At 35.5% G+C, this 25,971-nt stretch overlaps 1 pseudogene across 1 annotated transcript; it reads left to right on the forward strand.

Annotated features, from left to right (window-relative positions):
* Nucleotides 1–24,716, forward strand: LOC143691493 (killer cell lectin-like receptor subfamily E member 1; annotated as a pseudogene). The gene is made up of 7 exons (XR_013179544.1): nt 1–10,156; nt 11,095–11,479; nt 20,317–20,426; nt 20,649–20,696; nt 21,896–22,041; nt 23,296–23,396; nt 24,113–24,716. The product of XR_013179544.1 is annotated as a killer cell lectin-like receptor subfamily E member 1 (transcript).
* The last annotated feature ends 1,255 nt before the right edge of the window (nt 24,717–25,971 follow it).

Raw genomic sequence — 25,971 nt, forward strand, 5'->3', positions numbered from 1 at the left:
CTGTTTGAAATCTCTCAGCCACTGATACCTTATTTGTTCCACTTCTTTTCCCCCTTTTGGTCAGGATGTCATTGTTGATAATATAGTGTCAGGGCCAGGCTCATTCCTGGGAGTCATCTCCCATGCCACCAGGGAAAGAGTCAACCCTGGATATCATGTCCTATGTAGGGGGGAGGGCGATGGTTTCATTTGAGGAGTTGGGCTTAGAGAGAGAGGCCACACCTGAGCAACAAAAGAGGTTATCTGGAAGTAACACTTAGGCATACCTGTAGGTAATCTCAGCTTCTCCACTACCTATATAAGCTTCATAAGAACAAGCCTCAAGATCAAGGGCTTGGCTATTGATTTTGGTGCCCCTAATGTTTGCCACAGTGTCATGGGTTTCCCTGGTGGTAAATTTTAATAGTTTCATAATTTTTGTCATGTCCCTCAAGGGACTTTGCCAATACTTTTTGATTATCTGCTTTATATACTCTGGGATATATCTAAGTGTTACATTAAACTATACAGGATTATATCATTTTTATTCTGGGCTCCCTGTGCTTGGATTGTTTAAATGTTTTATCCAGATAGGTTGAGTTAGATTCTGTGCTACAGAAAATTTAGGTTCTGGACAAAATAAACCACTCTTCCTTTGGTCTCAAAGAATGGATGAGATTCTAAAATATAGACAATGTCTTCCTTACCCCTGTGTTCTGAATTACCTAATCCAGACCTGATTGGCTTCATTCTTATTTCTAAGTACCAGGTTATACATATATAAAACAGCTTCTAAAAATCCACAAATAATAATTACCATTCTGGACTAAATGTGACTGCAATAAGAGCTTACAATCTCAGCCACTGTTGTTTTATAAATATTTTCTAAATGAGACCATACAATATTTCCTTTTTTGTTTCCAGCTTATTTTGCCTCACCAAATGCCCTACAGGGTCATTTTCAATGTTGCATGCCTCACAACTTATTCCTTCTTGTAGTAACACACTATTCAATCATATGTATACACCATCTACTTCTCAGTCAGTGCATCCTTTAGCCATCTCCATTCATTGGGCATCATGTGTAATGTCCAAAGTCAAGAGTCCATCAACACCTCAATTTTAGATAATCTCATTGTTCCTAAGAGAAAGATAACCAATAAACACACCCTCACCAAATAGAAAATATAAACTTCCCCTTAACTGTTGTCCCTCTCCCCATCATTCACTCCTGATGTTGCTGTGCTACTGGTGATATTTTCCTGCCATCAATGCCCATAGCATGCAATAGCAGTTTTCCCCCATACCCCAAACATATACACTCTTTGTACAAGATTCATACCTTTGCAGTAGTAGCTCATGCAAGAACTTATTTATATTTGTAGTTTTAATTGGTGGGACACATGGGTACATACAATCCCTTTCAATCATGTTCACCTTCAATATGGTAATATTACTCATTAGATACATTAGGGAATTGCCTTCACATCTATCTATTCCCTTACATTTAAGTTCAACCTCATTAGCTAACTCTTCACCTATCTCGAGCTTCTGTGTGTGTAGGTCCCCTATATTCTGCACTATAAGCCTCTGATTTTACCTTTACCATGATCATGAAAGTGGAATCATATAGTATCTATCTTTTTGTGTTGACTTATTTCCTTCAGCATTATATCCTCAAGGCTCATCCATCTTGTCATGTGGTTCAGGACATCATTTCATCTTACTGCTGCATAACATTCCATTGTGTGTGTGTATATATATACCACATTTTGTTAATCCAGTCATCTTTGATAAGCACTTGGATTGTTTTCATCTTTTGGTGATTTCAAACACTGCTTCTATGAATATTGGTGTGCAAATCTCTGTTTCATTGCCTTCAGTTCTTCTGTGTAAATACTGAGTCGTGGTATTGCTGGTTCATGAGGCAACTCCATATTTAGTTTCCTAAGGAACCACTGAACTGTCTTCCATAACAGCTGTACCACTGTATATTCCTACAAGCAGTGCATAAGTGTCCCAATTTCTCTACATTCTTTCCAACATTTATAGTTTCCTGTTTGTTTAATGGCAGCCATTTTTATAGATGAGAGTCAATAATATTCTAATTGGTTTATTTTGGGGGAAAAAATCCTACTGCTTTAAACAAGGGTATGTATGTAAATAAGGGTATGTACTTGCATTCACAGGTATTCAATATCTAGTATCTTTTTTTTTGTAATGTTTGCAGCAGTTGAACATCATTAACTAGGTCTATTAATTCATTATACATTATAAAATGGTGATATTTTAAAACACTCAGTCATTCCCTCTTCACTTATTGGCTGAAATATTTCTATGAATATTAGCTTCACCTCATCAGTTATTTGGTTAACCTATGTTAAAATCCATACAGGAACAAGTTTGCTGGAGAAACTTGCAAGCTTCATAGTAAGTAAAGTCAGTAAAAGAGGGATTATTTTTACCTTTATATAATAAAATAATTTCAGACTTACAAACTTGCACAAAAGTTGCAAGAATAGTACAAAGAACTAGTTGATGCTCAATCCATATTCCTCAAATGTAACACATTACTACATTTGCTTTACTCTTCTCTCTCACTCTATGCACACACTAACAGACACATGTATTTAACTGTTTTCTTCTTGTACTGTTCGAAATATGTTACAGACTTGATGATTTCGGCACATTTCCTAAAAACATTTCAGCACATTTCCTAAAAACCTACTCTTATCTGAAAGTTGTGTTTGAAAGCCTGCCAGCATAATCTAAGTAGCCAGCTTGTTATAGTTTTCTTGTAGAGCAGGAGACAGTTACCCAAGAGTTGACCAGACTTATTACTGCTCTTGCTCAATTTTTCACTAAAGTCAAGACTGATCATCTTGCAGCTTCTAGTCAAGTGAAAACAACAAGAGAAAAATGGGAGATATGTGGTAATTTTGATTTCTTGTTCAACTCTCTATTTTGATTTGTCCTCTAAAGTTGTGGCCATAATATTGACAGTGGATTGTCAATGCCATACTGGTTTCCTTTTCAAGTATGGAGTAATTTTAACATTTTCATTTTACAGTGATATTAACAGAATCATTCAGAAACATTAACCAACACATGACACAAAGCCATTTCTCCTCTCACCAACCTGGGTTTGGAAATAAACAGGAACACACTTTCAGTCTTCCCATTCTGAAAAATCTAAAGCAGTTGGCAACTCAGCATCTGGTTTATAATAAATAGTATACTCAAATATAAGTGATGATATGGAACAATATGAAAGGTCTTGAAATTGTTTTTTCCTTGTCAATGTGTGGACACTGTCTAGTAATTATTTTACAAAATGAGACAGCTACCTAGGAGAAGAGGCATACAAATAAATATATTATAATGTAGAATATTAACATTATTAGACGGCCTCATTGAAAGAAGTTTTATAAACCAGAGTGGAAAAGAACCAATAGAATTGATTTCAAAATATAATGATTTCAGCAATTATTAACACATGACTAATGATAAATTACTGCATGCGTGTTGGACTAAAATAAGGTCTTAATACCTCCTGCAAGTGTTTCAAAGAGCTGGACTGCTGCTGCAGCTGCCTGCCTCTATGTGGTTAGAAACAGTTTTTCTGTGGTGAGCTATTAGTAGAATGTAGGTTTCACATTCCGAATTAGCCAAATGATGGTGACAGATTAGTTGCTTCTGGTTGGTCAAAGGCTTGGGCAATTTTCTTAAGGATCTGTGAAATGGCTCTGAACTCTTTATTAAGGGAGTTTAGGAGAAAATTTGTGCATCCTCAAACTCTAAGGTCTATGTGTCTTCTCCTGAAACTTGAACATTAAAAAAACAATAATAGTAATAAAATAAAGGAGACAAGCAAATGCCTGAAGGGAGATCAAGAAAGAACTTCAGAACAGGGAACTGAACATCAGTACCAACCTATCAGGCTCAAGAACTCACAAACCACCATATGTAACCAATACACTCATCCACTCACCCTCAGTAGGTTCATGAGGGTTCAAGCTCTGGTACTCAGAAGTAAATATGAGGATTAAAAATGCTTATGAGCAAGGAACTTGATTATTGTTAAAATTTCACTGAAGAAACAGCTTCAATAAAATGAAACTTCATTTCATCGAATTACAGTCTACAGATCTATTACAGACCTAATTTAAATATAAACTCTACCAATGATTTTCATTGTTATTTATTATATGCCAGACTTCGTGTTAGACATTTACATACTTTAGCTCATAAAATCTTTGCCATAATACAATGAGATAGATCACAATGCAGTTTACATTTTTGTAGATAAGGACACTTATCTATACATTATTATTAATTAATGTACTCACTTTCACTGACTTAATAATTGGAAGACCTTGCAATCCAACCAAAGTGTTTCTCATTCCAGATAGATAAGCAGGGAGAAAGACAATGTAGCTATTTGAAAATCAGATTTCTTTTTTTCCTCAACTATCTCAGTAATCTTGTAGCCCTATGTTTGAATTAACTGTATAAAAAGCATGTATGTATTGCATGTTTATTGGTTATTTGGTTCTTGACATTAATATACATATACCTGTGTACTATCTGCCTGTCCGCATTGAGTCAAAATGCTGATTTTCACAGATGGTTAAATCTAAAATCTTCAACTAAAACCATGTGGCATGGGGAGTTCAGGCATGCTCTCATTATGTGGCTTATTTTCTAGTTTCTCCCATCCTATGTTTTCTGTTCCTTAAGGAACATATATTTACTTTAAAAAATAATCAGCTTTCTCTTTTTTGTCTATTTCATAGTTTTTTGATACTCCCTGACATAAGGTACATTTGACCTTATTATGGTATTATCATTAAGGGGACCACTTTTGTAATTTTTTCAGGATGTACATGAATTTGAACTTGGCCCAAACTGATTGCACTTTGTTCCCTCCTTTTTGAGTTCTCTGTGTGTGTATCAGCATGTGAGGAGAAGTCTCTGACTAGAGAGATATAGGTGCAAACTTATCAGTGTAGTCTGATGGTGAAGTCATAGGGAATTTTTCCATTCCTTCCTGGGTGGAGGTAAAATGATGATGTTCCGTCCTCACAACCCTGAGACGAAAGAACATACCAGGCAGAAGATTAGCCATGAGTTTTAATTAGGGACTTATGGACAGGAGAGGATAATTCCCAATGTGGCCTACTGGGAAATGAAAGCCAGCACTACACCCCAAGACCAAGAGAGAAAAGGGACAGACTATGCCAAGGTTGTGGCTTATAAAGTTTAACAGAGTCCTGTGAGATTTGTTTACAGCTGGGTTTCACAGGCTCTCAAGAGATTTGGTTCAGCAGAGTCTCATGAGAGTTGGTGAGCAGGGAGGGGAGTTTTACATTCTCTGAACTTTATCTGTGCCCTATCATGGAGGTGGCTATGTGCAGTGAATTGCTCTCAAAATGGAGGAGACGGCAGAGCCAGGCCTTGGGTCTTTACAAATGAAAATACATGGTTTCTCTCTTTTGAAGCTCAGTCCAGTGGAAAGACTAATGAACAAGTATCAGTTGTAATCCTATGTAACAAATCATATAGATGAGGCATATGTAACATGCTATCGTGAGTTCAGCTGGATCAAGTTTACAAAGCTAACACATGGCAAAATAGAATCGATTTCCTGGTTTATCTGATGCCAGACTTGTTATCTTAATCATTAGATCAAAATGTTTACTAGAAAGTTAAATATGGGGCTTGGAGCCAGTGCAAAAAGCCCTTGGAAAACCATCAAGTGGTTTTTATTTGTTGAGAAACAACCTACATACCTACATTTATTCCTACATACTTGACTTTCTACAAAAAAAAATAATAATAATAATAATAAGATGTATTCATCCCATTTGCATCACACATATGTGAGAAGGCCTCTGAGGATTGTAGCAGTGCCTGTCACACAGGAAACATCATGTGGTCTGAACTCTGCCAGGCAGAGAGGTGGGAGTGGGTTGAGTAGCTGTAAAATAGTTCCTGACTTCGAGTTTCCGAGCACACAGGAAATTTCACTTCTCCAGCTTTATGGTTCTCAACTCTGCTGAGTGCAGAGTGTATCTTTATGTTCTCTCTTATGCCAAACATTGAGATCCCCCTGAAGACGAAGAGAGGGTGAACAGGAGCTCCCCTGGGTTGTTCTGGCCACAAACATTTCATACACCAAGTCATCCAGCATCCCCTGAGTAACCTATACTATTCCTTTGGAAAATCCTACCCTTCAGTCTGAGACCTAATTCAAGATGAAGAGAAAATTGGGGAATTCTGATCCCATCTCACATTATCCCAAACTTCCCTACTCAACCTAGCAAAATTTGAGATTCTCAGCACTTTTAATTTGCATCTACAACAGAACTTTGATTATTCTTCCATCATGATTGAGGCAAGTTGATGCAAAGAGGTTTCAAAGTCAGATAACGAAGTACTTTTAGAGTTTATCAGGGGAGGATAAAATATCTTGGGTCTGTGAAGCTAGAGAAGATGTCCACCAGGAGAAAGTTTTAGGCTGTAATGATCATATTTCATGATCCTAGGCAAAAAATCATTGAAAGCACCTCCTATGATTCTTAGTCAAGTTTCATTTGTTGGCTGTCCTTATCAGAGCCTTATGTAAGGTGGCAGCAATTATGTAATTGGAGATCTCTGAGGTCCTATGAACCTGAATTTACATGTAGTACTTCTCTAGCTAGATCCTCGCTACTATTTTACTCTTGAAAACCAGGCATGCAGTTTGGGGAAGGTAACCCATTCATGTGACTTCAATTTTTGGTAATTGTGCGAAAGGGAACAGTGTGCTTTTCTTTTTCTTTTTTTAACATGGGCAGGCACCAGGAATCCAACCAGGGTCTCTGGCATGGCAGGCTAGAACTCTGCCACTGAGCCACTGTGACCCACCCAACAGTGTATGTTTTAGTCAAAATAAATGAAATACTTCTAATCAACAGTTTGTATTTATTTATTTTATTATTTCTTACAAAAACTAAATGAAGCCCGAGATAGCTATGGTATATTAGGCTTGCTGCAGAGCTGCTCAGAGAATGATGATAACTTTTCCTAACTAACATGGCCTTTTCTTTGGTTTTCTTTACATGCTTAATATTTTTCCTTAATGTATCATCATATTACATTTATTTACTGAATCATTTGGTAGGTATATATGTACATATATATTTGCATACTATGGCTCATTCTGGATAAAAAATCTACAATATAATAGACAAATGTGATTTTTAAAACTTCATCGTGGTTAAATTAGTACGTAAATTAGAAATCAATGAGAAAATAAATAGCAACCTTATGTTGCTATGGCTAAGCCACATAAATCTGCTTATCACCTTTCTTTTGCAAATATGAAAAGGAAGGACCTGGGCACTTACATATTTCTCCTTAACTGTGTGGAAAAAACATATTAATTCCTCAGAAGCTAATTATTATTAAGATTTTCCTAATAATTATATCAAATGACTGCCCCGTAGTTTATTGCAGTGGATAATCTTACTGTTATTCCTGTTGTCAAAAAGGTATCATATTCTTATAAGAAGTTAGTTTCACTAACTTCGTGCTCTTCACTGAAATTTGTATTAAAATTCGTGATTGCTGAGAATCATCAGTTGCCTTGATCAAAGGTGTGCTGGTTTGAAAGGAAGTATGCCCCCTAAGAAAAGCCATGTTTTAATATAAATCCCATTTCATAAAGGTAGAATAATCCTTATTCAATACCGTATGTTTGAAACTGTAATCAGATCATCTCCCTGGATGACGTGATTTAGTCAAGAGTGGTTGTTAAACTGGATTAAGGAATGACATGTCTCCACCCATTTGGGTGGGTCTTGATTAGTTTCTGAAGTCCTATAAAAGAGGAAACATTTTGGAGAGGGAAACTCAGAGACAGAGAGAGCAGAGAATGCTGCAGCACCAAGAAGCAGAGAGTCCACCAGCCAGAGACCCTTGGAGATGAAGAAGGAAAACGCCTCCCCGGGGAGCTTCACGAAACAGGAAGCCAGGAGACGCTGCCATGTTCGCCATCTGCCTTTCCAGCTGAGAGAGAAATGTTGAATATTGTCAGCCTTCTTGAACCAAGGTATCTTTCCATGGATGATGACTTAGATTGGATATTTCTATAGACTTGTTTTAATTGGGACATTTTCTTGGCCTTAGAACTGTAAACTAGCAAACTAGAACAAAAGGTAACAGATGAACAGTCATTTTGGTGTTATAACATTCTGCATGTGCTGTCTCCTCTTCCATTTTACTTTGGCTAAGCCACTTGCCTTAACTCCGACCTTGGGCGTAATTGATAAGCAGCTTTCCAGAGCCCAAACCCATGTGCCAGCAACACCCACTTACCTCACCCAAAACCCACAGCTGGTCCCAAACTAACCATCCCCACTGCCCTCGGACCCCCAATCCCTGCCCCTTTTCATTTTATGTTTGCTTTAAACTAGCCAATCCTGTGTTCCGCTGGAAATATACTCACCTCTGACCCTGGACTACAGTAAGGCACAAGCCCATGGGTCTCTGTGCCTCTGTCTGTCAGTGACAGATGTGAAGGACAAAAACAACCACAATAGATGGTTCAACGCTTGCTGAATATGGTTTTTCTTTACTTCTTTTATTTTTAATAACCTGGCAACTATAGTAATTATACTTTATTCTATTATATACAATATCACCCCCTGCCAGCAAACACTTGTTAATAAAAATTTGGAGTGAAATGATAGCATACTTAGACATAATTTTTTTTTTCAAAACAAGCTTTGAAATCAAATAAAATATCATTTTGGAGCCAGGTTTTAGAATCCTTTAAAGAGTCCCCAGAGATGAACACGGCTTTTCAAAATCCAGAATTCCTCCTAGAAGGGATTGTTGCAGGTTAGAAGTCTAGTAAATTCCTTGCAGCATATTCTATCAGCTGTTTTGTAAATTTGTTCCATTCCCAAAACAAAAGCTGCAAGAATAACCTATTCTCCTAGTCAGATAGGGCAGCATTACATGGGAGCAAAACCATGAGTACAGCTGGACAGCTTTCTGATGGTTCAATTTGGCCCAATAATAAACTCAAAAATAGATAAATTTCATACCAAGAATTACCTATCACTATTACTTCTCACATCTGGGATTGGAATAAAACTCTTTGGAAGCATTTTCTTGTGTTAATTCTCTGGGAAGGACATACAGTTTAGCCATTTTGGTGAATGAGTGAATTAACGCTATAGGCACATTTACTTACAGAGATAAAGTAAAATAAAATGGAAACTCATGTTTGGTAGAGACTGGGAACCCAAGCCACAATTCTTGACGCTGGATGAACAATTTAATCTCACATCAAGATTCCTTTACAGGTAGAGTAAGAGTTCTTTTCTCAAGAACATTAGATGTTTTAATACACGGCTGAGTGATCTGATAGGTACATGTGGTTATATATACAGCAGAGATCAGGGATGAGAGGATTTGGCCCTGGAAAATATCAAAGCAGGCTATACCAGTTTTCATCAAAACCACAGAACCTTCTCCATGAGGTTCTTAACGCATTGTATTTTCATCAACATAGCTAAGTGTTAAGCATTCTTTTAAGTGTTTTAAGGAATTGGCATAATTAAAGAGTTAATATTTCACTTAATATATTTTTGAGAAAAACTAATGAATAACCAAATGAACCTGCCTGAAGCACAACTCCAAGGAACTTCGATAAACAAGTTCAGTATGATTTCCCTGTCCTCACATATAAAATTTAAGTATAAACACGAATATATCTCTTGTTGTTATAACAATCTAATTTAAATCAAGGCTACAGAGAGGCAAATTTGTTTAACGCATTGAAAATACACCTATTAGAAAGGAAGATTTGAAGTAAAAAATGTTCCTTTTGCTTCACAAAGTATTACCTAGTCAGTCTTATAATGGACTGCATGCAATATTCTTTCTAAGCTGACCTGAGTTACAAGCAAAATGATAAGCTGCCCTGTCTTGTGGGTGTGGAGGACAAACAGAAACAGTAAGTGTGAAGTTTTCTTTTGGTTAGTTATGAAACCTTACAGAGCAAGAGCTTTTTCAATTGGAGCCTACGTATTTAAATCCTGCTCCAAGTACTAGGTCCTGCCTCCTCAGGGTTATACACCTTAAATTTTTAGCACAGGTCCTTGAAATTTCTTCCTTGCTTCAGGTATGTTTAACCATTTTTGGTTCCCTGATAATTCCCTCTCCTCTAACTCTAAGAACGTGTGATATAGACATTCCCTCTCCTCTAACTCTAAGAACATGTGATAGACAGTTGTTCTTTGAGATATTTATCTGTTATACATTTTTCACTTAAGAAATACGTTGGGGAGAAAAACATTGGAATAATATCTTTTTCTGACTTCAAGATATCGACTTACTGTTTTCTTTGACTACTGTCATCCCAAATCTTTGATGTACGTCTAGTAATCTTTCTTAATGAAATATCTCTGAAAAGGGTTAATACGAGGTACTTTGAATTCTGACAAATAAGTGACTGTGTCCTGGTCAGTGTATGTCCAGCTCTGAAGCTAACAGTCAATATTAGGAACTATGTGCAGCAATACAATTCATCAGATTTTTGAATTTTAGTTATTTTGGTAACTTGCTTTTTAATAATAAGGAGGTTTATATAAAACACAGAAACAAGGTAGGAAGTCAACAGACTCAGCACATAGATGAGGCAGTGATTTTATGTAAATCTGAAACTTATTGAGCAAACAATAGATGTTTGTCCATTAGTCATACTATTCATTATGTAATCACTTTGGAAAAGTGTAGACTGTAAACATTCACCTGATGTTTCAATCAGAAATTGTGCAATGCTTCCTGGGAAGCACAACTAATATTCATAACATCTGGATCTCTAATAGTGAAAAATCTATTCTGTTTATAAGTTTCCCTTTTCAAGAGGCAAACTGCAAGGATGTTAGAGAGAGACAAAAATTTTGGAGACTTGTCTTCATTGAAGCTCTAGAATTGATTCTTTAACTCTGTACTAAAAGACATAATTACTTTCTATACAAGAAATGGTAAAATAGCCCCTAATTTTTTTAGGGTAATTTTATCTCATTTACTTCTTTGTTCTGGTGGTATGTTTTCCAGCATTTGGGGCTCCAAATTACTGAGAACATGCATCAGTAAAGGTAAGAGGCAGGGCTATTATCAACCTAGATTTTTTATTATTGTTTCACCCCTCTTTATTGTAAAATATACCACTTCCTATTATACTATAGCTTCCAAAATTATAGAAACATATACTGTCAATTGAACTTTTTATCCTATGCAAGTTTTTCCTATATAAAGATGAATGAGGAGCCAATAATTTATGTGGCACTAAACCAGGACTCTTGGCAGAAGCACACACACAAAAATAACATTGAATATAAATTTAGTTCACATGAATTGTCATTAATTAAGAAGGAGCTGAAGTACCATAAACCTTGTAAAGTAAAGCACAAAAACTCAAAAGAAGATGTCAGTGGCAAAGGTAAGTTATATTAAAATACGGTGTTTAATAGACATGTAGAGAATGTTTAAAATTATCTACTGAATTGTGCAGTGTACTAGCGGGATACACAAATACAACATAAAATTTCTGTCTAAGTCTAGTTAGAGGGAAAGAATATATAAGCAAAAAGTTAAAAATCAATTTAATATGGATTATGGTAAAGGCCAGAATGGCAACTAATGTAAATGATTTAAAAGGTAACTTGAATATTTTAGTTAGTTCATGATTAATCTTAAAGTTGATTTAGACTTTAAAGAAAATTAAAATTTGTATAGTAAAAAGGGTTTGAGACAAGAACAGTATGAGTTGATGTGTGGAACTCACACATCTGTGAGCACTCACACTGTCTCAGAGCACTAAGCTTAGGTAAGTTGTTTTGAATCTCAGAGAAATTGATTGAGCTATAAGCAAGTTTATAATTGGACTGACTGGTTTGTGGGCCAGGGTATGGCATACAGCTGAAACTATAGCCTTGGGCATATTTATTTTTTGAGATAAGCAAAATATACGTATATTTCATCTAAATTTGGAACTCCAGCAAAGATAAATATTACCTAAAGTAATATTTAATATAGCTTATGTAAAGTTGCAGGTTATTGGTTGCTTCTGGATACTCGAGTCTGACTGCAGTAGGCTTGTCATTTCCAAACCTAATGATAATGTGGGAAGGAGATGAGGGTTTAGATGTCAGATGGTGAGCTTCCTGAAATGGCAGAGGTAATCCCACAAATTCTTGTCCAAAAGTATTACTGATTTATTTTTGTTTTTTGCCTAAACACAGTTGCACTTTTTGTAAGTGTTTTTAACTGATAATAAAATTCTAAGTGGATATTTCACATCTTCTAAGGAAAGGTAGAAATTGTAGTTATATTGCTTGCTGTTTAAATAGATACACATTCATTGGGAAAGAAGTTAAAATACAGGCAAGTATACATTTTAGAAGTACTTATATTAGGTTTCTTCAGAGATACAAAATAGACAGGAAATTATAATACAATATAATATGCAAATATTAAGAGATTTATTATAGGGATTGGCAAATCAAAACTCTGTGAGGGCAGGTCACATGTTGGGAACTCTGATGAAGTTTTGATGAATTACTCAGGAGAAGCTAGCTGGCTAAAGAAGAGATAAAAATTCTTTCTGACTGCTAAAATCAGGAGTTCTTCCTTTAAGGCCTTCAACTGATTGGTAGCAACTTCTTTCATTGCTGAAGGCAATCTCCTTTGTTGATTGTAGATGTAATCAAAGACTAATGATTTAAATCCATGAAATAGGCTTGCAATAGCAATCAGGTCAGTGTGCGTTTGACCAAACAACTGAACACAATAATCTAGCTAAATTGACACCCAAACTTACTCATCACTCATAATACCATTTTCTGTCATAAATATGTAATTGATTTTGAATTTTGAATTTTATATTCTTAATATACGGAGTTTCCATTTAACATAATATAATGAACTTTCCCAAGTGGCATAGAAGTAGTCATTCCATTGTATGAATCTGCCATTCCCTTAAAAGTAATATACAATTAACTTTTTAAAATTTATCAGTGCAATAATGTTCTTTGCATAAATTATTTGTTTGTATTCCTTAGAATAAATCTGAGAAGGAAAAATATTGAATGAAATAATTTCAAGCATTTAAAGCTTTGGATGCAAATTATTTTCTAAAAGTAACAAGAAACCCTCAGATTAGCAGTGAACCCTGTTGATCCACCGTTGCCTGTCCTGTATAAAATTTTATATTAAAAATATTGACCCATTGTCAGTCTTTTTGAACACATGGTTTTTCTCAGCTTGTCTCCTTTTTAGCTTATTTTCTCTTTTACTTTTATTTCACTTCAGCAAATTAGAGCTATCTTTTTTTTATGATTGCTTTCATATTAATTAAGTTCAGATCAGATAGAAATTTCCATAGCTTCATTTTGTTTACTGTTTCTTATTTAGCCTTTCTTCCCTTTAACTATTTGGAATTTATTTGGGTGCATATTATGAAATGAACAAAAAAAGCTTCAGTTTTTCCTCAAGTATTTAAACAACTGTGCAAGTTTTTCTTTATGAATGTAAAATTTTATTTTATTGTTTTAAAATATATAACACTAAATGTGGAAGTAGAAATTTTAACATCTTTCTTAGAAACTGCATAAATAAATACATATATTTTCATAAGTGTATCTTTTGATGCTGAGAAGTTAATGATAAAAATGACACAAAAATCCTTTGCTGGGGGGGGGGCGGGCCATGGTGGCTCAGCAGGCAGAGTTCTCGCCTGTCATGCTGGAGACCAGGGTTCAATTCCTGGTGTCTGCTCATGAAAAAAAAAAAAAGTCCTTTACTGGTAATGGATGAATTGTTCATACCTCATCCGAACAGTGGAATACTATAGAGCTATTAAGAAGAATAAAGTAAATTTAAATGTATTTATATAGAAATAATAATAGGATATATTACTGAATTAATAAAGCACATTATGATACAGAATACTATAATGATATGTTATGTACATATATATGTATTATATAATTATCTGTTGTCTGTGCAGACATACTGAATATATAGAATGTTTATCTTTGATAAAAGTGATGGATTTCAAGGGGAGCTTCAATCTATGAATTTCTTCATTTAAAAACTTTAAAGCTATATGAAATTCTTTTAACCTATATATTCTTTAGAGAAGTTTAATGTACTATAATGATAAAAAATGCTTTAAGAGATTGAAGAACTGCTTCTAGTCAGGTATACAAAGCTTGCTAGAAACATTCTTGTGTGGAAAAATAAAGAATTTTGAGGAAAAGTTTTTAAATAGGCTTAAATACATAGATGAGCTTCATAGGAAAAAATATCAATTAATAGTAGAGACTTGAAAGAGAACCAAACATTGGCTGTATTATAATTGTGATTAATTTGTTCAAAGTACTAGATGGCAAGATGGAAAATTTTACCATGAAGCTGGAATCTATATAATGGAATCAAATTGAAATCCTAGAAACAAAAACTACAGTAATAGAATTCAGAGCTACAGAGGTGTTTAATACCTGATTGGAAACAGCCAAAGAAAGAATCAGTGAGCTGAAAGATTGATTAGAAGAAAATGCACAAACTGAAGGGCTTAGACAATTTAAAAATCAGAAATTATCAGAGAAGATATGTGCAACATAGTAATATTTGAAGAAATAATGAATGAGAAATGTTCACCACAGATGAATGCTCTCAAGCTACCATGAAAAACAGTGCAATAACCCCCTAAAAGGATACATAACAAAGAAAACCACATTTTGTAACATTTTAATATAATGCCTAAGAAAAAAGGCAAAAAGAATATTTTATCTTAACATAACCACAAAAACATATATCATTCTCAAAAGAGAATTATGAAGACAGTCAGCTGACTTCTAAACAGAAATTATGGAAGCCAGAAAATGATATATTCAATTCAAAGTGCTAAAGGGAAGTAATTTCCAATCTAAAATTCTCAGCCCAGCAAAAATAATCCTCAAAATAGAGAGAAAAGAAACAGAAAAAAGAAAAGAGGCAATTCTTAAGCAAAACAGAACAATTTCACCGTACAAAAAAATACAATAAGGTAGTTCTTAAAAAAGAAAATGATCCATCAGGGTAAAAGAGAAGCCAAGGAAGGAATGAAGAACAATGGAAATCTTAAACATGGAGGTAGATATGAATGAATACAAATAATAGTAATAATAATAATGCTACTCTGGGGTGTTTAATATAGATGTACACCTTAACTGCAGAAGTTGGGTAAATATGGATAATATATTATAAAGTTTGGTCATTATCTGTGAAGTTATGCTATAATATTTATGGTTATAATAGAGTATTTATATTAGACTCAAATAAGTCACAGATGCATGTTATAATAACTACATTAAGCATACAAGTGATAAGAAAGGATGTATAATAATTTCTTGGAATAAAAAGGTGGAATTATATAAAGAATAAAATAATAAATAATATCATGTAATAAAAACAATACAAAAATTAAATAAATATGAAAAAGGAAGAAAGGATTGTAAAACGAACATGCAATAGGACTGGTAATTATAAAAAATCATAAAATGACAGATGTAGACATAAGCATATCAATACTTTTATTAGGTGTAAATGAAATAGATACTCCAATGAAAAGACAAATATTAAAGACCATATTAAAACCAAACATATAGTGTTTATAAGCATTACCATTTAAATAAAAGGATATAAAATTTTGAAAATAAAAGAATGGAAAAATATATAATATGCAAATAATAGCCAAAAATAATCTGATGTAGCTATATTAATATTAAGTAAAGTAGGTGTTTAATAGATTAAAACATAAGAGATTGTAATCCAAAGGGAACGCTAATGAAATGGAACTCAAGCCTTTGAAAGTTCCTCTCATCAAAACATTTTTGTCTCATAGTCTTTTGGTCTTTGCTGATTTGCAATAAGTTAAGGACAGTATTGAATATTTTATAAAAGCTGGTTTTGAAAATGAGAGAAGTTGATGAAGAGAAGAAAGATCATTATCAAAAACCATTAAGAATCAATGTGAGGTTTGAAAGCCTGATGTAAGTTAGCACCAGATTGTTTGCTTTCCTTCGTCAGATATATGCAACCTAGGTATAGAAAAAGAGAAGGCAGAATTCAAGTCAGCTCAGTAAAACAGTTAATTAGGTAAATGTGGTAGAAAATTAGCAGAAAATTGAAATCATTCTGATACATGCAATAACATCAATGAATCTTGAAGACAGCATGTTGAGTGAAATAAGCCAGACACAAAGAACAAATATTATATGATTCTATTGATATGAAATAATTGAAATATGCAAACTCTAGAGTCAGATTTAGAATATAGACCAGGAGATGGGGGGTGGGGGTGGGTAGGAACTAAGGAATTAAAACTTATAATGTACAGAGTTTCTGTTTGGGTTGATGAAAAAGTTTTGTAAGAATTCGAGAGTTTTGCCACGCAAAGGAGGACTCCAAGAGACGTTCTCTCATGCGACACGCAAGGGGTTTATTTACCACACATGCGTGGGGCTCACTGAACATGCAGGAACAGAGAGCCCCTCGTCTGGGTTTGGGGAAGCTTTTTAAGGGGGAGGAGGAGGGGGGTGGGGGTCGAGCATGGGTCACAGGTGTTGCTTCATGCAAGAAGCAGGTAACGATCATTTTCACAACAAGCATTTCTGGTGCAAGGAGTCATGGGGGTTGGGAGAGGCAGATAACCACCCTGGAAGGTCCCGAGTTGTTTTTCTTAGCCTGATGGGGCCCATAACTCTTTCCTTTACAATCCTTAACTCACACCAAATGCATAGTGGTGAATACAAAATGACACAAATCCTTTTGCTAGATATTTCTATCATTCAGAAGCTAAAATACATGTAAATAGCTAAATTAGGCAAGAAAAGTTAACTACTGCTAAGTTTTATAAAATCCTTCTTTACATAAGAAAAGTTAACTACTGTTAAGCTTTATAAAATCCTTCTTTACAGTTTTGGTAATGGATGGTGGTGATGGTAGCACAGCATTGTGAATGTAATTAGCAGCACTGAATTGTATATTTGAATGTGTTTAAAAGGGGAAATTTGAGGTTGTATACATGTTACTAAAATAAAAACTTTTTTTTTAAATTCACGGAAATGCACAGCACAGTTAACCTCAAGTTAAATCATGGACTATAATTAACAGAATAATTATAAAAATGTTCTTTCATTATTGTAATAAGTGTACTACACCAGTGCAAGGTGTTAAAAATAAGACCGTATATGGGACTGTTACTGGAGAAAGGGCATGGATTCTTCTGCCTGACACACTCAATAACCAATTTTTTTAATTTTAAAATTCAATTTATTAGTTTTTTTCTTATAAAACCTTTTATAAGACAGCATATGCAGTTTTTGATGATAGAACTCTTTTTTAAAATTTTTAATCCATATTTTTACTCATCTGTCAATATTGTAGATAAAAGATGCACCAGACACAAGGTTTTAACAATCACATAGCCACATTATGAAAGCTATATCATTAAATGTTTATCTTCAAGAAACATGGCTACTGGAACACAGCTCTACTTTTCAGGCACTTCCCTCTGGCCTCTCTAATACACCTTAAACTAAAAAAGGAATATCTATAAAATGCACAAGAATAACCTCCAGGATAACCTCTCGACTCTGTTTGAAATCTCTCAGCCACTGACACTTAATTTTGTCTCATTCCTCTCTTGCCTCTTTTGGAAGAGAAGATTTTCTCAATCCCTTGATGCTGAGTCCTAGCTCATTCTAGGATTTCTGTCCCACATTGCCAGGGAGATTTACACCCCTGGGAGTCATGCCCCACATAGAGAGAGGAAGGGTTGTGAGTTTGCTTGCCATGTTGGCTGAGAGAGAGATAGGCCGCATCTGAGCAACAAAAGAGGTTCTCTGGGGGTGACTCTTAGGGCTAATTTTAAGTAGGCTTAGTCTATCCTTTGTACATATAAGTTTCATATGAACAAACCCCAGGACTGAGGGCTTGGCCTATTGGTTTGGTTGTCCCCACTGCTTGCAAGAATATCAGGAGTTCTCCAAATGGGGAAATTAAATTTTCCCCTTTTCTCACCATTCCCCCAAGGGGACTTTGCAAATACTCTTTTATTCACTGTTCAGATCACTCTGGGATTTATCGGGCATCACTCTCAACAAACCTACAAAATCTCATGCCCTATTCAAGGAATAACTAATTCTTAAGACACTGGGGTTTCAAAGAGAGAAAGAGTTGATTATTACATGTGTAACAGGAAAACAGACAGCCTAAAGGCCCAAAATCTGTCTTCCGGAGTTTAGGGGGTTCAAGATTTTTAAGGATTTTAGCAGGGGAAGATGAGGTCATTCCAGACGGTAAGCTCAAAGTAGAGAAGGAGACAAATGTTATCATTATCATTTCAGTAGGAGAAACAGAAACTGAAAGGAGGGGAGGCAGAGCTCTCAGTTCCGTACTAAAGGTCTAAACCAAAAGGAAGAAGTAGTTAATGGCCGATTTCATTAGCATTAGGACCTTTGCTTACAAGAGAATGACCAGTTCTTACAATCACAAAGGCACAGGATAAAGGCTTTTTGCACTCATTTCAGATATCAAGGAGCTGGACTACAATTCAGAGATCTCAAGTGTTTCCCTGTCTACTCCAACATTCCAGAAAGCAAAAAGGAATTTTTATGTAATGATTTACTGATCAAAATGATCCCTTAAATCATGATTTCTTGGTTACAGGACCTTGTATTTTCCACATGAATTTTCTCTAAGGACACAACTTCTCTACTTAAAAAAAAAAAAAGCATTCAGTTGACCCACGATTAGAACTATGCTGGATAGATAAGGCATGGCAATGCTGATGAGTGAGGAGAAACTAAAACATGAGAGGACTGATAATGAAGAAATTCAGTGGAAGGAGAGAAATTAATAGGAAAGATAAACATTGATCCTCACAGATTATTTTTTCATATATCTAATATTCCAAAGTTGGAGGTAGAAAAATAAAGCCGGCGTTTCATTGCTTCAGATCTTCTAACATCTGCAGTTAATGGCTTGAAGATCTTTTGAAAGTGGAGTTGTTACCAGACAAAAGGTCATGGATTTTTTTGCCTGATATGCTCAATAACTAACTAATTCCTGAAATGCTGGGGTTTCAAAGAGATAAAGTGTTTATTACTTTTAGGAAAGCAGATGGCCTGGCAGCCCAAAAATCTGTCTTCCTGAGTTTTAGGGGTTTCAAGATTTTTAAGGATTTTAGCAAGGGGAGAGGAGGTCATTTTGGATAGCAAGTTCAAAGCAGAGAAGGAGACAGTGTTATCATTATCATTCAGTGGGAGAACATAAGCTGAAAGGAAGGGAGGCAAAGCTATTACTTCAATACTAAAGTTATAAGTGAAAAGGAAGGGAGAGAAATTAAAATTTCAATAGCAGAGTCTAGATGATATGATTTACAAATGTAAGGGACTGAAACTAGTTAATGGCTGACTTCAAATTCTTCATTAGTATTAGGACCTTTGCCCTACAAGAAAATGACCATTCTACAGTAGAAAGTAACAGCTCTTACAGTCACAAAGGTACAAAATAAGGGCGTCTGAACTCATTTCAGATATCAGGGCAGCTGAATTATTTAGGGATTTCTCTCTGTCTACTCCAGCACACCTGAAAGCAAAAAGGGATACGATTCACTAATCAAAATCATCCCTTAAATCCTAATTTCTCAGTTACAGAGGCCACATCTCTTTCTTTCTATTTCTCCACTACTGGGTCTCCTCCACGTATGACACATTGTGAACCTTAATAAATATTTCTCAAGTTGAGGAAGGGAGGGAGGAATGTGGGGAGGAAAAAGAATAAACAAATGATATTTGTTTGGCTCCCTCCTTTAGAATGGAGTCACTTTTTTTATTCTTGTAGGGAAGAGCTCAGTGCCTAAATAGATCAATTGGCATTTTTGTTCTGATGGTTTTCTTGCTCAGTCTATTGATGTTTTTCCTTCACCTTCTGGTGAAAAGGAATGAAAGAGGAGGATTTGGAAGCAGGAGTTGTGGATCAGTGACTCAGTTCTTCCATTTCTTGCTTATGTTATGTAAGGCAATCAGCCTGTATAAAAAAAAAATGAGGATTTTACTTCAGTTATTTCATTATTGTCTAAAATCTGGTAAAATATTTCACGGTCTTGTTGTCAGAATCAAGAATTAAAACTATGTTTGAATGTCTTCTTCACTGTAAAATGGCTTGCAAGTATTATTTTTATCATTTGTCATAAGATCTTGTCCCAACTACATCTGTTTTTCATCATAGATCTCTCATCTTATCCATGGGGGCTCATTCCTAGAATACTGTGGTTCTTATGCTTTTACCTGATGTAGCAATGGCTACATCCATTGCTGTGGCTGCTTTCACTGTAAACTGTAAGTTATTATGGAGAATTCTGCATTATTTTGCCCTTGGGAACATTATTTATTTCATAGAATATGACACACAAATATTAGACTTAGAACAATTTTACTTCATCAAAAAAAATTTTTTTTTGCTTTCTTTAAAATTGCTTCTCTAGATTATAGTTTTTAATATTTATTTTGATATTTCAATGTAATAAAAGATATGATTATTATATTTGACTATTTTTGTAGCATCTTCTAAAGGAACTTATGAAACAATCCAGCAAAAAGATAGGCAACGTTTTTATAACCTGCTTTCTTAATATTGATTTAAGCAGCAAAGATGTAGAGCAAGTTGCTACAATGCTGTGACACGGGGACCCAGGATCAGGGCACAACAGAAACTTTCAGCAAATGATCCCTTTATTGTACAGAATAAAAAGGCTAAAAAGGGCAACTCTCCTTGTCACTTACTCAGCATGATGAGTCCAAAAGAGCAATGAAGCAAGTACCATCAAGGCCAGTCCCCTTGGGTGACCAAAAACTGCTCTGGTTGGGGTTGGTAGATGGAAAACTTCACAAACCCCACTTCTGGAGAAGAGACCAGGCTATCCTGTTTGGATGTAAGTTTTATCCACCTGGGGCTTAGAGTGGGGGGGATTTGACACTGAGAATTCCTGTTCTGATAAGCATCAGGGGCTGCTTATTCCCTGTTCCTGGGTTTAAGGTCTGGAGGCCATTTTCATTGGATTTAACATCTCCCCCAGGTTGTGGGATGCCACACAATAGAAAAGGAGGTGAGGGTAGCAGAGGATAGCCACTTAGCTTGTGCTGTCACTTCCCCAGAGAAAGAGGTGAGAGTAGGTGAGGTCTGAGAGATGAAGTTTAACAGGTGTCTATGATTTCCCTAATAAAAGACATTCCTGATTTGTATCAACTCTACAAACATACAACCATGTACTATAGATGATATAAATATAATAAACATGGCCCCAGCTATTAAAAAGCATAAACTAATGATACAGTTATTTATATATAACTAACTATAAGATAAGAATGCAGATATAAGTTCTTAATAGTCATGTAAGATTCCATAGGTTTGTAGGGATGGTAGATTTTGGAGAGGTACAGTTTGTATTAGAAGGGCAAAATTTCAGCAAAAGCTAGTCTGACAGTGATGTAAGGTGAAGACATTCCATCTTACAAAGGCACTATAACAATGGCAAATAGGTAAGAAAATGAATGGTTTGACTACTCAAGTCATTAGATAGATGCCACAAGACTTGTCAGATATGACATGTGAAAGGTGTGAAAGGTAGCAGTAAGTTGAGAGAAAAATAAAAACAAAAATTTTCATTTCTAATTTTTTATAACAAATTTATGTGGTCTTTATATCATGTGACTATAATGACAAAAAGTATGTTTGTAGGTTGCATTTGAAATAAAAATCATAAACTTTCTGAATCTGTTCAGGACAATGACTGAGAATCTTTGTCTAGGACCTCATCAGTCTTGTCCAAACAATTGGGTTCCATTTAGACATAGTTGTTACTACTTCTCCAAAGAACAGTTAATTTGGAGAGAGAGTCAACAGGCATGTTTATCTATGAACTCCAGTCTCCTGGAGGTCAATGAGGAGGAGGTGGTTAGCGATTACTCTGAGCAATGTATGAGTATATGAGATTAGCAGAGTTATTAACTGGATTAAACTGAGGAACCACCTGAATTCAGCACTAGGCAAATAGCCTAAGGATATCACTAATGAATCTTTTGTTTTAATTTTCACATGCAAAATATGGCAGAGGATTTGTATATTGTACACAGGGGATGAATGGTTTTCAGATAATATTTGGAATGCCCTTCATGAAAAAGCGTGTAAAAGATGAACTTAAAAAAAAATGGTTATAAGAACTATCTCTTTCATAGAGAAAAGAACCTGTTGCAGCCCAGCACCAAGATGGTATAGTGTTTTTGGACCAAAAGCTAATATCGTTGTCCAATTAGTGCATCAGAATCTAGAACACTTTGTGAGAAGATGGGGGAATGTATTCGGGTTCTCTAGAGAAACAGAATCAACAGGAAATATTCATAAATATAAAATTTATAAAAGTGTCTCACATAACTGTGGGAACATAGAGTCCAAAATCTGGATGGCAGGCTGTGAAGATGACAATTCTGATGGAGGGTCTGCATGAGCTCCACAGGAGAGACTCGCCGGCCAAAGCAGGAAGAGAATCTGTCTCTTCTGAATCCTCCTTAAAAGGCTTCAGTGATTAGATTAAGCATCACTCATTGCAGAAGACACTCACCTTGGCTGATTACAAATGGAATCAGCTGTGGATGCAGCTGACGTGATCATGATTTAATTCTATGAAATGTCCTCATCAGGACAGGCCAGCACTTGCCCAACCAGGCAAACAGGTACCATCACTTTGCCAAGTTGACACATGAACCTGACCATGACAGAGAATTTCTCCTAAATCCAACAATGCAAATCAACATCAAGTTAAAGTACCTTGTATGTGAGCTTCCCTGATAAGATACTCTCGTCTCAAGGAGAGATTGGCACTGGGGATAAAATTAATCTCCAAGCAGTCTATGAGGGATTTATTATTTTAAAACACAATCTCCTTTATGGCTCAAACCAACACTATCATTTTACTCATACTTATTTGTTTATTTTCTATATCTCACAGGAGGACAGGGAATTTTTTGTTCATTGCATTTCATCAGCATCTACAAAAGGTCTTAGAGTGTAGCATGAAGTTGATGATTTTTTTTAGGATAGATAAATTGGATAAATATGCGTATGTTGAATTTTTTAAAAAAGTTCTTTCATGCAGTGGACAAAAAGGTAATAACAGGAAAGTTATATTTGTATGTGTTTGTTTACCACCAGCATTTCTTTTCTTTAAAATCTTTCTTTTGAACTGGAATTGACTACAATGGAATTGATAAACAATGGCTATGGGAAAATGATTCCACTATGTCCTCTGATATATAAGTATTTCTCTGACACAATGCAACCTTCTCTGCCCTTGATTTAATTACTACATTTGCCCAAAGGAACAGAAACATTGTCTGGAGAATAATTTCTAGGATATTGTGGACTTGGAGAAAGAGACAGTATCTTAAATCCAATCCCACAGACAGCATTATGGACTCCAGAAGCAGAAGACACAGTTCAATTTCACCATCATCCCTCTCCTGGGAATTTTTCTCCCAAACCTCAATTAAAGCCTAGTTATTTTGCTGCTAACCCCATGGTTCTATACCAACCTGACTTTTAAGTCATGACTAGATCCTTAAATTCTTCATCTTATTTATATTCCATTCACAATGAGACTAAAGACTATGGAGCCTAAAAATCTGTTTTCTCACCAGAAAAATTTACTGAAGGTCATTGTTCATATGTTTTTATTATTTTATTTTTATTTTGCCAGTCTACCTTTATAACCAATGATAATCTATGGGCTTTCCTCCTTTTTAGACATATTTATCTTTTCTTGGAGTTTTAATTGACATTTGAGTTTCTCTAATTTATCAATGATATTTAAAAAATGTATCAATAACTTAAAACTTTTACTTAGTGATAGGAATTATATATTATATTAGTTGTATAATAATAATTATTATAGCATATCAGTTACATTTTAAAATTTATAATACAAATTATGTATTTCATGACAATGACTGTGACATTTCTTCTGTTGTACCTTTTCTCTTCCTAGATATGAAATACAACAAATCTGTTTATCTTGCAGATCAAGGAAGTCTATACAGAAGAAAACCGTGAAAATAAACACACTTACATCTGTAAGAGATACCTTTTTATTCTATGAAATCACAGGAGAGATGAAAATCGTTCTTCTCTCATGCTATCCTTGACAGAACTGCCAACCATCTTTTTTTTGTTCTATGGAAAAATCATGTAAATTTTATGTCTTTGACTTAATAAAAATAGAATCTTCTGAAATGTATTCCAATGCCATTCTTTATAATATACTATAGTTTTGTTAAACAAATACAGTTTGCTTCAGATGACTTTTGATAAAATAACACTGGCAATATTTAGGAGAATATATTTATGCCTATGAATTTTAGGAGATATAGCTTCTGAATCAAAAAATGAGACAAGGTCAGATGGTATTGGACATTAAAGGAGCTGACATCTAAGGTTACACTGCTGTCACTGCCTATTTTCTTTTGTTTTAACATAGAGATTGTTTTTTAGTGCAAAATCATCAAGGAATATTGTTAAGCAATAAAAAACACTGAGCTATTTTAACCAGATGAGAAAATTACTATGATCACAAAGGAAATAAAAGCATTGTATAAATTTTGGCAAATAGTTTTCTGCTTCATTAAAATCCATAAGTTCAACTTATTCTACAACATAGAATGCTGAGGCAACAGAGCTGCAGCTGCAAGTTAGAGTGTGGTATAAAATAATTCAGCTTTGAGATTTCAATTGTCAAATTTGCATGTCTTTAAATTGTTCTGTTATAGTGATATGGTGTCTTTCAAAAATCACAAAGAACAATTAGTAATTGTTTTAGTGTCCTGACCCGCAGGACAGTCAACGGGGGTCCACCACCTGCTGAGGGAAGAATGGCGATGGGACAGAGAGACGCAAGAAGGACAGCAAGACAGGATTCTGATCAAGCTGCAAATTTTATTAGGTTAGCTGGGTGTATATATACCGGCTTGGGGAGGGAAGTAGGGTATGTGGAGCATTATGATAGGAGGGAGTTCGCGCCGGCGGGAAGGGCTGGTTAGATGATTGGTGGGGAATTCGCACCGGCGGGAAGGTCCCGGAGGGGACCTATTTCTGTGAAGAACCTTGTTGTACTAAGTAGGTGCTGTTGCATCAGCCAGGGTGGCCATGTTAGCCCAGTCGCCATCTTAGGCTAGCCTCTTGTCCCCAACATCTCCTCCCTTTGTTTTTCAAAAGGATGGAGGAAGAATGCTGATTAAGCATTCTTTTGGCATTAACCTTTACTGGGGGAAGTAGAGACCTCATTCCCCAAGTTGTTTGTGGCTCTGTTTTACTGGGGAGAGGAATTTTCGCAGAGCAAACCCCTATGCAAATGAGGCATACTTCTCAAGGAGCTCGAAAGCGGCCTTTGATTGTTTTGGCCCTCCTTTGCAGTGCTTCGCCTTGCACCCAGCGGTACCAATCATAGCATAAGCTAGAAGCATACTTTCGAGTGGTATGCTGCTCCCGTAGGAGGGGGAACTTACAGAGGGGGGGCGGTTTCGTAGCCTTCCAGGGAAACGCCCTGGTCCTGGAGAGCAAGCTTTTAGTAATGCACCTGAATGGGCCTCCCTAGGGCTGAGTTAACTTGATCCTTTACAAACTGGAGTATTTTCCTTATAATAGCAGGTGCAATAGATATTATAAGGAGTAGGGTTATTAAGGGGCCTAATATAGGGAGAAGGTAAGGGAGGATTCCATTGAGTCCCCAGGAGGAGCCTCCTTGGGCTTCCCGCTCATGTTTGCAGTTTGCAATTCCTTCCCTAAGTTTGGTCATTGAATCTCTGATTAAGCCAGAATGATCAGCATAAAAGCAAC

The sequence above is a fragment of the Tamandua tetradactyla genome, chromosome 7 (assembly GCF_023851605.1).
Source record: "Tamandua tetradactyla isolate mTamTet1 chromosome 7, mTamTet1.pri, whole genome shotgun sequence".
In the NCBI taxonomy this organism is placed as follows: domain Eukaryota; kingdom Metazoa; phylum Chordata; class Mammalia; order Pilosa; family Myrmecophagidae; genus Tamandua; species Tamandua tetradactyla.